General features: G+C 42.4%; 1 long non-coding RNA gene across 1 annotated transcript in view; it reads left to right on the top strand.

The window, feature by feature from the left end:
- Window positions 1-10460: 10460 nt before the first annotated feature.
- Window positions 10461-12309, top strand: part of LOC116686026 (uncharacterized) — a 4978-nt gene continuing 3129 nt past the window's right edge. Inside the window, exon 1 of the long non-coding RNA XR_004331129.1 lies at window positions 10461-10473. This is a non-coding gene — a long non-coding RNA (uncharacterized LOC116686026). The remainder of the gene's footprint in view (window positions 10474-12309) is intronic.

The raw sequence follows: 12309 nt of genomic DNA, 5'->3' as shown, positions 1-12309 counted from the left end.
GCGGAGTAGAAGTAGAAAGTGGCATGGAAAGAAAAGACTCAAGTAAAGTACCTCAAATTTGTACTTGTATTAAAGCACTTGAGTACATGTACTGTAATTAGTTACATTCCACCACTGTTCACTGTTCTTTCTCAGCTTCCAGCTTTTAGATTTTCTGTGTTAAGAAGGAGGGAACAAAATAAATGAAATAATAATACACAGTATATGGTATATCAGTTACCTTCTAAGATGTAGAAGGATCACCATCGGCTCCCAGGAGAGCTTTAATCCTCTGGATGAAATGTGTTTGAGTGTTTGTTTTGAAGCTGGAGTTTGCAGCAGCAGCAGAAGGAGCCCTCACGTTGCTATACTTCCCACAAGTCCCTTTAAAAAAAACAAAAAAACAGATGCACATGTAACTCAAGCTGGTATTTGGCTTCCGGATTAGTGAATGGGTTAAGCAGGCACAGGCTCAGGGGCCCAGCGCTTCAGGAGGCCACTGAGCCAGGGTCTCTGTATGAAGTAACTGTTAAAAGTAGGGATGTACCGATGGAGTACCTGCCCATGGCCAATCTGATTTTTCATTTATTTTGATTCTTTGTACTCTATACACTGTGTATACACTCACACTACCGGTCTAGGGTCACTTAGTAATTTCCATTGCACTACATTATAGACAGAATACCAGCTGAGATCCCATTGTTTTTTTTTTTAACCAGGGCAGCGGTTTTCCAATTACATTATGTGATTACATAATTGTAAAAGGGTTCTCCAACGTTTTCTCAGTTAGTTTTTTAAAATGATATCGGATTAGTAAACAGCATGTGCTTTTGGAACCTTGGAGGAACGGTTGCTGATAATAGGCAATGTATGTATGGCATTAAAGATCAGCCCCCCCCACTCAGATCAGCTGGTATTCTGTCTATAGGGAGTGTACACTAGTATAGTGTGTGTGTGTATATATATATATATATATATATATATATATATATACTTATGGCACACCAACCCACAAAGCAGAACTTTTCAGAGTAAGGGATAACCTGTAAAATGCCACCAAATAACGTATGTACAGTGCTAATAACGGGGGGGGGGGGGGGGATTCACCTGGTTAGACTCCCTCTGAGTCTACATGCCCAATGGAGAGATGTCAGAGTGAGGGGCAGCCCAGACCAGTTGGGGGTTAAAGTCAAGTGCAATATTGCCCTATGTGCCAGACCCCCGGTGCCATAGGACAGGTACGACAATATACTATAAAATAAGAAATATATACAAATAAAGATGAGTGATATGTATATTTAAGATAGAGAAAGATAAGTATATAGACAATTACAAAAGATAAGTTGTGTGCAATACAGTAATGCATTCTAAATAAAAAGTGAAGCCACACAAAACACTATAGAAAACTAAAGATAAAGATATTGAACTGTGAAATAATAAAGAAGTTCCTGAGTGCACCGGTGCTGATCCTGATGGTGGTGGTGGTGGGGGGCACCTCCAGCTACCAGTCTGACACTGTTCTCGTCGTGGTACGGGACTTGAACTGTTACATATTAAATTTCAGTAGTAAAACAAGGGGGGGGGGGGGGGGGGGGGGGATATGCAACTTTTCAGGTGATGGCTTGTCAGACATGCTGTCAAGAAAATTCATACTGCCAACTGAGGTTCAAATTTTGACAATTTCAAAAAAAAAAACTGAGTCGGCCTACTGCAACAGACAAACGTTCCGATATCCAATCAAAGAAAATTCCAGTGCTCCATCATGGTGGAAAATCCTTTCCACACAGGAAGTCAAATCCAAACAGTGTCCTTTACAACAAAGAAATCTGGACTCAGTGCAGTTTTAGTGTGCCTTTAACTTGACTTGAGCTTGCCATTAAGCGTTAAACTCCTATTCCAATGTTCTTCTACACTGTAAAAAAAAATATTTGTTGACTCAACTGAAACATATGTGTAACCTGGTTGCCTTGGAATTCTAAGTTGTTTGGAAATCAGATATTAAGTTGCCACAAAGAGACAATTCAGTTCTTTCAACTTAAAGTTGCAAGTAAGGTCAGTTTGTAAACACAACTTTCAATTTAGTGGATCCAACTTCTAATTATACTTCTAATTAATTATAAATACAGCACATTTAATAATCATACATATATGTGAGGTTGGTGTTGTATTAACGGAATAAAATAGAAAAATAAAAACGATTGTCTTCACAATCCTGATGTTACCCAGCATCTTCGTCTTTGAGCCAGAAACTGACCTCTACATTTATGGGGTCTGAGGAAAAACTCTTCCACTATTTTTATACTATTGTGAGGCCCAGTTGTTCTATCAGGTGTCTGTATTGGCTGTAAAGATGTCAGGCCTTGATTTGTCTGTACAAACCCCTGCGCATTCATCCTGTGCACTTGGCAAATGAAGTGCTTCTGATTCTTCTCCTTCTCCCTCTTAAATCCTATTTTCCCTTCCCTCTATGCTCACGTCTCCATCTTCCTCTATTTCCTGCCTGTCCGTATTTGAATTAGAAGTGAAGGGGTAATAATAATAGTACCACAAATAGCCATGTTGGGCCTTTCCTTAAAGGACAGGATAATGAGACAGAGTATCTATTTGCACAGCATAATGTGTGTGTCTCCAGACACTGTTAAAAGACATGTGGACCTCAATTTTTCAACCCTGCTGGTGTGAGGGGTGGATAATCATACAGAGCAGTGTCATTTAAATTAATTTTATTTTTTTATGCCCCCACTAAACATCCCTTTTTGGAGCAGCTGCAGGAATTTCGGGAGCAGATTCAGGTGGAGATTTTGGGGTGTGTGACAAGGGGTTAGTAAGTGGGAACTCATTGGTGCATCAACCTGCCAATCTTAATCACAGATAACCAATATGCAGCAAAGGTAAATATGTCCATTAAAAGCCCCCCCAGAGGCGGGATTATAAGCAACCAGCAGCCTAGGAAATGCAGATTCCCCCATTCAGAATGCTACACACACCACTCTCCTGTGTGATATCAGCCATGAGCGCTCATTCTAATTATTTGAGCAAATGTACTAATTAGCTATCAGGTGTCGCCCCCCCCCCCCCCCCCCCCCCCCCCCCCCCCCCCCCCAACCACCCCTCCTCTCCTCACTTATCATCCTCCCCTGACATCTTTTGTATTCAAAATAGGTTCCCAGCATGGTTGGAATTTTCAGGCCATCAGCAAATATTTACCAGTTCCATCTCATTATGTTCCGGGCTAAAATGCTGGCTATGAATATCTTAAGGCCCCTGGTACACGCCATCTAAACTTTGCCTTGACCTTTAACTGCTGGCCGCCTGCACTAGCAACCGAGCTGCCGTTTCTACATGCACTGTAGGCACACATGCCCACGCAAACACGCTCACGGCGTATCTGTGTCATCATGTCTCAGTGCTGTTTCGCTGTAGACTTAAGACCAAAGCAAAGTGATGATTATGCACATGCACCTTCCTCTGCATGGTTAGCCTCGCCATACCTGCCTCCTGCTCTGATCAATCCATTAACTTACATCCTGTTGTATATATCTGGTTTGGACCGATCAACGGAAATGCTGACGGCTCTTATTTCTTTCGCTGTGGCGATTAGCAACTTGGTCCTTGTCAATACAAAGTAATGAATGAGCCAGATATATGCAATTTGGGGGCATAATCATTTTTTTGTGATAGTTTGATATTGCTGGTCTGCATTTTTGCTTAAAAAGCAAAGTGATTAATCAATAATTAATTTTGAAGCAGGGGCACCGATAGAGACGAAACGATGAAAACATTTGCCATAAATCTGCACTTTATTGCTGGTCCTATTGAAGGATTCGTGGCGAGTATGTTGTGAGCATTTTCTGTATGGTTTGCAGAATGGCTGAGAGAAAATATTCATGTGTCTTATTTACTGCCAAATGTCTTGTTATGCGGGGGATATTTGTGTACTTATCAATTTTATTTCAGCTGGAAGCTCATCTCTGCAAAGTCTGATGATAAGTCAGCTGCAGGATCACAGAAGTGAGGGGTGCGGTGGATGTTGGAATATAATCCTCTTTCATCAAGGCTTTTGGGACCATGTCCTGTATTCTTTGTGACAACTTACTGTATGAACTGGATGTCACTTTGCAGGGGCTCACCTGCATGTTTGTGGAGCATTTTCCCTCACCATTGGTCTCAACAAACTAGAAACTCCAGCGAATTCCTTTGAAGGAATAGTGAAGAAATAGGAAAATATGCTTATTCACTTTCTTTTCAAGATTGATGCCACTCTCATAGTCAAATACGAAGTGCCATAAAGACTTCTATTCTGCTTTCTAGAAGGTGCGCACCTCTCCAGTCGCCTCTCTGTCAGCTCTGCCAAGTGTGTGCTGAGTTGTCTATTTTACTCATATTAGTTGTGCTTTATGTGGTTGATGTCGGCAGGGATGGCATTTGGCTATGAGTCGCTTATCGGGATCAGGAAATCCAGTTGCCAGTCTCTTGACAAACTTCTTGGCGACTCTGCTAGCCTTGGCTAGCTGGTTGAATGTAAACAGAGTAAACACAAGCTCTTTTTCGATCCACTTCAAATTCGTTAAAAATTATCTGAAGTTCGCTATAAACATTCATGCGAGTAAAGCCTGTAAAAGTATGTCTCCATCCAATGGCTTTAAAGCCAACACAAACCTGTGCGTAGTGACGTCACATGCTTTTTTGCGATCAAATTGATATATCGAATAGATTTGAGACATTTAAAAGGTACCATTTTCGCACAGAATCGCACAACATTTAACAAAGTGTGCTAGCCAAAGTGGATCGCGCTGTCTACCTAAAAATTATTAATATTGCACAAGTTGTAATAGTGCTTACAGTATGTGCCAGCTGATTGCAACACATCAGTCCCCCCAGGATTTTGCAGGCATTTTTTAAGATTGTTGCGACCCAAAATGCCGGATGTTGCGGGAGCTTTTGTAAAAAATTGCGATAAAAGTTACGATGTTTTTTGTATGTTTGTATGGATGGTTTTTGCACTTTTTGTAAGTCTTAAACAACAGATATGTGCAATCAGTGAGCTTTGGAAGCTGGTAGATAGTTTTATAAACAGTACATTTTTAAACTTTTGGCCAAAACCAGGCTTGCTGTTTTCCTGTCTTTCCAACAAGTCCTCAAACCCAAACAGCCACATAGTGTAAGTTCTTACCCTCTAACATGACTCACAGGAGCTTTTCTTACATTAGCGCCCCTACCGGTGGCAGTAGATCACACATTATCACTCCCAGCTTGTCAATAAGCCACTCTTGGTCAGGTGCTTCTGGTGTTTATTACTGAAGCAAACATTTTCATTTAAGCTTCTGGCATCCTATTTAGACGCACTTGGTCGGGACTCTTGTTGACGCCCTGGTTCGGGACGTAGGTTAACCTGACATGCAGCACAAGAACGGGACAGTAAGGTTTAGGAAAAGATCGTGGGTGAGGTTACAAACTGTAGTGATACGTGGGACAAGAACGGGACACGAACCCCGGTCTTGTGGATTTTCTTTCATACTACTCGCTACCGTTGTCTGTCTTAATACTTCGTCATCTTACGATCTGTATGCGTTCCATACAGACGGCAACGGATGATTTTTGTGTTCGTTTCTGACGCTGAGAGCCATTGACCACATGTCCGTATTTGAAGATTTGGAAATGATAACGGGTTGAAGTTGACTTCACAAACAGAGGTCTTCTGGGACAAAGTCCTGTGTATTTTATCCCCCATCCACCCACATCGACCTCTTCCCTACGTGGACTTTATCGCTCTTTATACTACGTTACCTGACTTCATCCTTTGTTCCCGTGATACTTACTACAGCCACTAGAGGGCACTACCCAAAGTCATATTAAGCTTATTTATGGGGTCAGTTTCCGTCTTTCAGTCCTGATGCGAAGCTAACTGTCTCCTTGCTTTAGCTTCATCTTAAATGAGAGATTCAAGATTTTAATTTGCCATTTGTGCATACACCAAACAATCGAGGCACATAGGAATTCTTGTGCAGGCTCTTTGAGTCAAGTGAAAAGAGTTAAGGGCACAGAAAAGCACACTGACTAAAATAGAAAGAGATTATAGAAGGTAAATAAATACAAAAACTTAGATACTGTGAAAAAAGAGTGAAATACGTATAATAAATTATGAATTCTGGATGGACACAGTATAGATTTGATCAATCTCTCAGGAAGAAAGTCAATAAATAGAATTTTAATTAAACATCTAATTGCATAGACAATCTGCGCTAAACTTAATCCCTTCTTTTGATTTTTTTGCACATGTCTAATACCATCCCTGCTCTTCAGCAGCTCATTGGCTTGCTTTATAGAGTTATATCTTACTCGGAATTCAGAGTTACCAAACAAAAAGGATTTTAGCCCCAAAAATATCCCTCTACATCATCATTGATGTATAGAGGTGTGTGTGTGTGTGTGTGTGTGTGTGTGTGTGTGTGTGTGTGTGTGTGTGTGTGTGTGTGTGTGTTTAAAAGAGACAATGGTGTGAATTTAAAGACAATGCTGTGTGCTTGCCAGGGCTTTGATGCTGAGCCAAGCGCCATCGTTCCCAGAGGTATTTACCCCCCACTCTTCCTACCACATTGTTAAACACTACCTCTGTACATTTTTATAACACCATTGTTAAGCTCAATAGATTTTTATTTGGCTGCTTTACCCCTCCCTCTCCCATACTCCATCTCTCTGGCTAGCTGTGTTTGTGTGTTTGCAGTGCCCCGTCCTTTCACCTGGAAGTGTCTAGGTGTGTATTTATAGTTCCTTAGACAGCAGACATGAGACGCAAGACCAAACATCCTCTTCCTCTCTGGAAATCGCACAGACTGGGACAGCAAAATGTTGACTCTAATATGTCTTCTGTCCCTTCTTAACTCAGTTTTTGGTTTGTGTGTGTTTGTCAGAGGGACACTCTTCATTATAATTTAACAGCGTTGGGAGTAACTTTTGCAATACAAACGTAATGCAATTAGAGTTATGTTGCGTTCCTTTTTGCTGTGACACCGTAATATAACTATTACTGATACAATTTTGGTAATATTATACCCATTACAATCTCAGTAAAGCGAGCTACAATGCATTTTTACCTGAAATTAAGCGTTATTTGATTGTATTTTTTTTTAAAGCTCCCATATTCTGCTCATTTTCAGGTTCATAATTGTATTCTGAGGTTGTACCAGAATAGGTTTACATGGTTTTATTTTCAAAAAACACCATATTTTTGTTGTACTGCACGTTGCTGCAGATCCTGTTTCCACCTGTTTTCTCCGTGAGTCCTCTGTCTTGGCTACAGGGTGAGACATCTCACTTGTGTCAGCTACAGAGTGAGACATTCACTGGTTTTAGCTACAGAGTGAGACATCCCACTTCTATAATATCTTTTGTTACGAGTCGCACATGCTCAGTAGCTCGGTAAGATCCCATCAGCTAGATAACTCTTCCTCCTTCTTTGGCCAGTCCAAGGCAGGATTAGCTGGAAGACTTCTTCTAAACGAGGGCCACTTGTGGAATACTTGCACAACAGGGACAGGAAGTAGTTCTTTTGGAGATTATGGTCAACTAGTGTGTGTTGTTGCAGTGTTTTGACATTGAGAATGAGTTAGCATGCTAGAGCTAGCATGCTACAGTTAGCCACCTCGTCTCTAGTGACGTAGAAAGCCGTGCAGATGTTGAACAGCTCACCCGGAGACTGACGGCAGATGACATTCAGAAACCATATCTCACTCAAAACAGCACGGATGTTCTTTTTCCAAGTTTGTATGCACCGGGAAGCACCAGAGACCCAAAATAACCCCCCATTTATTTTCTTAATTCGGGCACCTTAAGAATACCCCAACAACGCAAAATCTTTTAGTACAGATAAAAAAGTCTAAGTAAAAGAGGAGCAGTTCCTGTTGCGCATCGCTACACGCTGTAGCGGCTTCTGCAGCAGGCTGAACCGGGCTTCCTCCCCCCGCCCAGGCCACATTGATACCTAGATGTGTGTTGGCTAGATGAAAAAAAGGGGGCACGCCGAATCTCTAGATGAGCCGCAGCCGCGCCTGATTGAAACGCGGCGCTCCAATCGAGCACTGCACTAGTTCTATCTCATGATGAAAAGTGGAGACGATTGTAGACAAAAGTGAAGAGAGATTTTATCTTAGTTTTTATTTTATGCAAAACATTTTAGTCTCGTCTTTTTTCATCAACAATAATGCATTTTAATTTAGTCTTAGTCAGCGTTTTTGGACATTGGTGCAGTCTCGTCATCGGCTCGTCTTTGTCATATTTTGTCTCGTCTGACAAAATTAACACTACTGCACTGCTGTGGGAGGGGCTGCAGGAGTAGGGGGTGCGGGGGTCCCTTCCCAGGGCCATCCTATCTTTGTATGACCATGTAAGTGAGAGCTGTGTCCGGGTTCTTGGCAGGAAGTCGGACACATTTCAGGTGAGAGTTGGCCTCCACCTGGGCTGCGCTTATATTATCCTGTAATTTTTATGGACAGGATGTCGAGGCGTAGTCGGGGTGGGGATGAGTTGCAGTTCAGTGGGCTGGGGTTCTCATTGCTCCTTTTTGCAGATGATGTGGTCCTGGTGGCATCATCGGCCTGTGACCTTCAGCACTCACTGGATCGGTTCACAGCCAAGTGTGAAGGGGCTGGGAAGAGGGTCAGCACCTCTAAATCTGAGGCCATGGTTCTCAGCAGGAAACTGATGGAGCGTTTTCTTCAGGTGGGGAAGAGTCCTTACCCAATGTGAATGGTTTTACATTCTATTTATTAGACCGTTGTGACAAAAGAGAGCTGAGCAAGACGACAAAAGCTCTCAAGCTAACGGTCAGTTTGCATTCCTACCCTCACCTATGGCCATGAAGGCTGGGTCATGACCGAAAGAACGCGATCCAAGGTACAACATCCGAGATGGGTTTCCTCAGGAGGGGGGCTGGCGTCTCCCTTAGAGATCGGGTGAGAAGCTCAGTCATCCGTGAAGAGCTTGAGTAGAGACGCTGCTCCTTTTGGGTTGAAAGGAGCCAGTTGAGGTTGTTTTGTGTAAGTGGAAGTACAAATGGATAGAAGAAGAAGGATACATTTTGAGAGCAAGGGAAGAGAAACAGAAGAAAGGGGTAAGGAGAAAGGCGGCTGTGCTTCAGCCATCTGTTGTGTGTTCCCCAGCAGCAGCAGCAGCAGAAGAAGGTGAAGTCTGTCCACATCTATCCTCTGGCCACACATCACAGGCCTGTCGTTGGCCCAGTGTCGGCCCTGCTGTCTCTCTGTGTGTGCGTGCATGTGTTTGTTTGAGATTTTGTGTGTGTGTGTGTGTGTGCGTGTGTGGTGTGTGTGATTGTGGCCAGAATCGACCCAGACACGAGCTGCTCTGGTGATTTAATGAGAAGGGCTGGGTTGCCATGACTAGGGCAGGCACTGTCTCCTTTTCACACACACACACCCAACACACACACACACACACACACACACACACCACACACACACACACACAACACAACACACACACACACACACACACACAAGCTCGACATGCCCACCCGATTCCCGGCGGTCATGTCACTCCCCTCCAAAATCGCACACGTTATCGAAACTCTCACGGCTTTCCGGAAAGTCACAAGGAAAATTAAAAAAAAATGGAAAAGAAAAGGCCCATCTGGGTGCGGCAACCTTTCTGCATTTCCGCGTCTTTGTGGAATTGGGAGAGGGTCGAAAGATTTGGGGGGGGGGGGGATAAAAATGCTAATGTGCGTGAGTATGAGAGACTTGCCTGGTCTTCGCTGGCCAGCAAGTGTGGCAGTGTTTTAATGATGCATCTGCTTGTGTCAAATGATCTGGGCACATGGTAAACCCAGGGCTGTGGCCCCTTTGATGTCACCGTACACACACACACACACACACACACACACACACACACACACACACACACACACACACTTTCTTGAAAACACTCGCACAAGCACTTCTGTAAATACCCTTCCCACACACCCTTTCACGTACTCCAACACACACACACCCCCTCCCATACAGCTATGTACCGGGCAGCGGTTCACTCGGGCCCCCTCTGGTGCTGTGGTGGCTGGTTTTAATGTCCCTGCCTAATGATCTGGCAAGCGTCGAAAGGTAAATGATAATTTGCTTTAAGTGGAGCCTTTAGGCGGAAAAGCCTTGTAGGGCTTAGCTGTCTCCCTGACATGACAGTGTTTACCACAAGCAGCCCTCGACCGATTTCATTTCAAATATGATTCCTTTATGAAAATCCATCGGATCGACTCAGCGACTCTGCTGACTGTTGCATGAACAGACATGCATCTGTATCTGAGTGTCTTTGTAAATCTGAGCGTCCAAGAGACGATTGAAGACAAGACAGAAAGCGGTGGACGGACACACGGAGTAGAAAATCACTTTGCTTTTTTTCTTTTTTTTTTTTCCTCTGTGGGACTGATTTTGAGGCTGTGAAAGCACATTCTGAGGAGACAGCGCGAACATCCAGCCTTGGTGTCTTGTCGTGTCCCTTTGTAGGAGAAATCTGTGCAGTTTCAAATGAGTTTCTCATCACTGGAAAAGAGGACTCATTATCACGTTTGTACACTCTCTCCGTTCCATTCTTCATCAAGCTTTGTAAGCACAAAAAAGTGCTAAAGCTGTTTTTTTGGTTGTTGCTCATTCTCCTCACTTGAAGTTGGGAGTTACTTATGTTACGAGCGAGATGGAGAAACTGCTGAACGTAAATGTCTTAACACCACAACACGTTGGGACTGTGACAGCTTTCTGGATTTGGCATCTGAGCAAAACCAGAATTGATCACATTTATGTTGCACTAGACACGCAAACAATTCATTTTCAACTACCTAGGTAAATGCATTTTGTCCGTCAAGCACCAGTGGTGGATATTCAGATCCTTTACTTAAGTAAAAGTACTAATACCATAGTTTTGAAATACGCCTGCATTGAAAATGTCATTTAAGTAAAACTATGTAAGTATCATTGGGAACATGTACTTTAAGTATTAAAAGTGAGGACCAAGGTCCACATCCTGACCCAACTGGGCCTGGCCCATACCTTGTACCCAGCGGTGGAAGAAGTCCTTTACTTAGGTAAAAACGACTAAAACCACACTGTAAAAATAATCTGTTAAAAGTACAAGTCCTGCATTGAAAAATGTTAAGTGTTAAATGTAAATATCATTGGGAAAATGTACAAGTATTAAAAGTAAAAGTACTCAATGCAGAAAAATCCTCAGATTTTAGAAACTGGAAAGGATCCAAACATGTGTTTGATGGTCTAATAATTTCAGCTGGACGTATATTGTTGGGTAGTTAAATTTCTAACAAGTAACTTACTTACTTAGGTGAAAAGTACTAATACCACACTGTAAAAATACTCTGTTACAAGTACAAGTCCTGCATTGGAAATATCATTCAACATAAGGAAAATGTACACGTATTAAAAGTAAAAGTACGTTGTAGTTAAATTTCTAATAACTAACTTATTTACATGTACTAATACCACACTGTAAAAACACTCTGTTGCAAGTAAAAGTCCTGCATTGAAAATATTACTTAAATGTAAGTATCATTAGGAAAAAGTACTCAATGCAGAAAAATCCTCCAATTTTAAAAACAAGAAAGGATCCAAACAGTTGTGTGTTCAAGGGTCTCATCATTTCAGCTATACTGTTATTTTGTCGGGTGGTTTCATTTAAAATAAAAAAAATAATTTATAAACTACATTTTTGTGGGCTAAAACATTAATGGTAAAGTAACTTAAAGCCGTCCGATGAATGTGATGGAGTAAAAAGTAGAATTTTTCTCTCTGAAATGTAGCGAAGTAGAAAGTGGCATGAAAAGAAAAACTCAAGTAAAGTACAAGTAGCTCAACATTTGTAATCAATTTGAGGAGAAATTTGAAAGCGTAAACGTACGTAAGTTAAATTCCACCACTGTCAACCACTTACCGAAAAAGAAATCTCTCTAAACCAGACGCTTCAAGCACACATCGCCCCGCCACTACACCACAACTCCAAGGTTTTAATGTGTGAAGGGAGTCGCAGTGTGAATGGACTGATCTCAGACGGGGAGATGTGAAGTCAACGTAACAAGAGCGGAGAACAGAGAAAGTGGAGAGGAGGTGAGAGTAAACATGAAAGAAAGGTGAGGAGACTAGACGACGAGGTAAAACAGACGGCAGATGAGATCAGCGGAAAGGAGACGAGGAGGTGAGTGCTTGACAGCTGATTCTCACACGTGGCTGCAGGGTGGAAGCCTTGTCCCCTCTCCTCTCCTGCCTCCCACTTTCATCCTTCCCCTTTTTATCCCCTTTTCAACAAGCCGTTCCCCCC

Source organism: Etheostoma spectabile, unplaced genomic scaffold, assembly GCF_008692095.1.
Source record: "Etheostoma spectabile isolate EspeVRDwgs_2016 unplaced genomic scaffold, UIUC_Espe_1.0 scaffold285, whole genome shotgun sequence".
Classification (NCBI taxonomy): Eukaryota; Metazoa; Chordata; class Actinopteri; order Perciformes; family Percidae; genus Etheostoma; species Etheostoma spectabile.
This window is presented reverse-complemented; position numbering and strand designations above follow the sequence as displayed.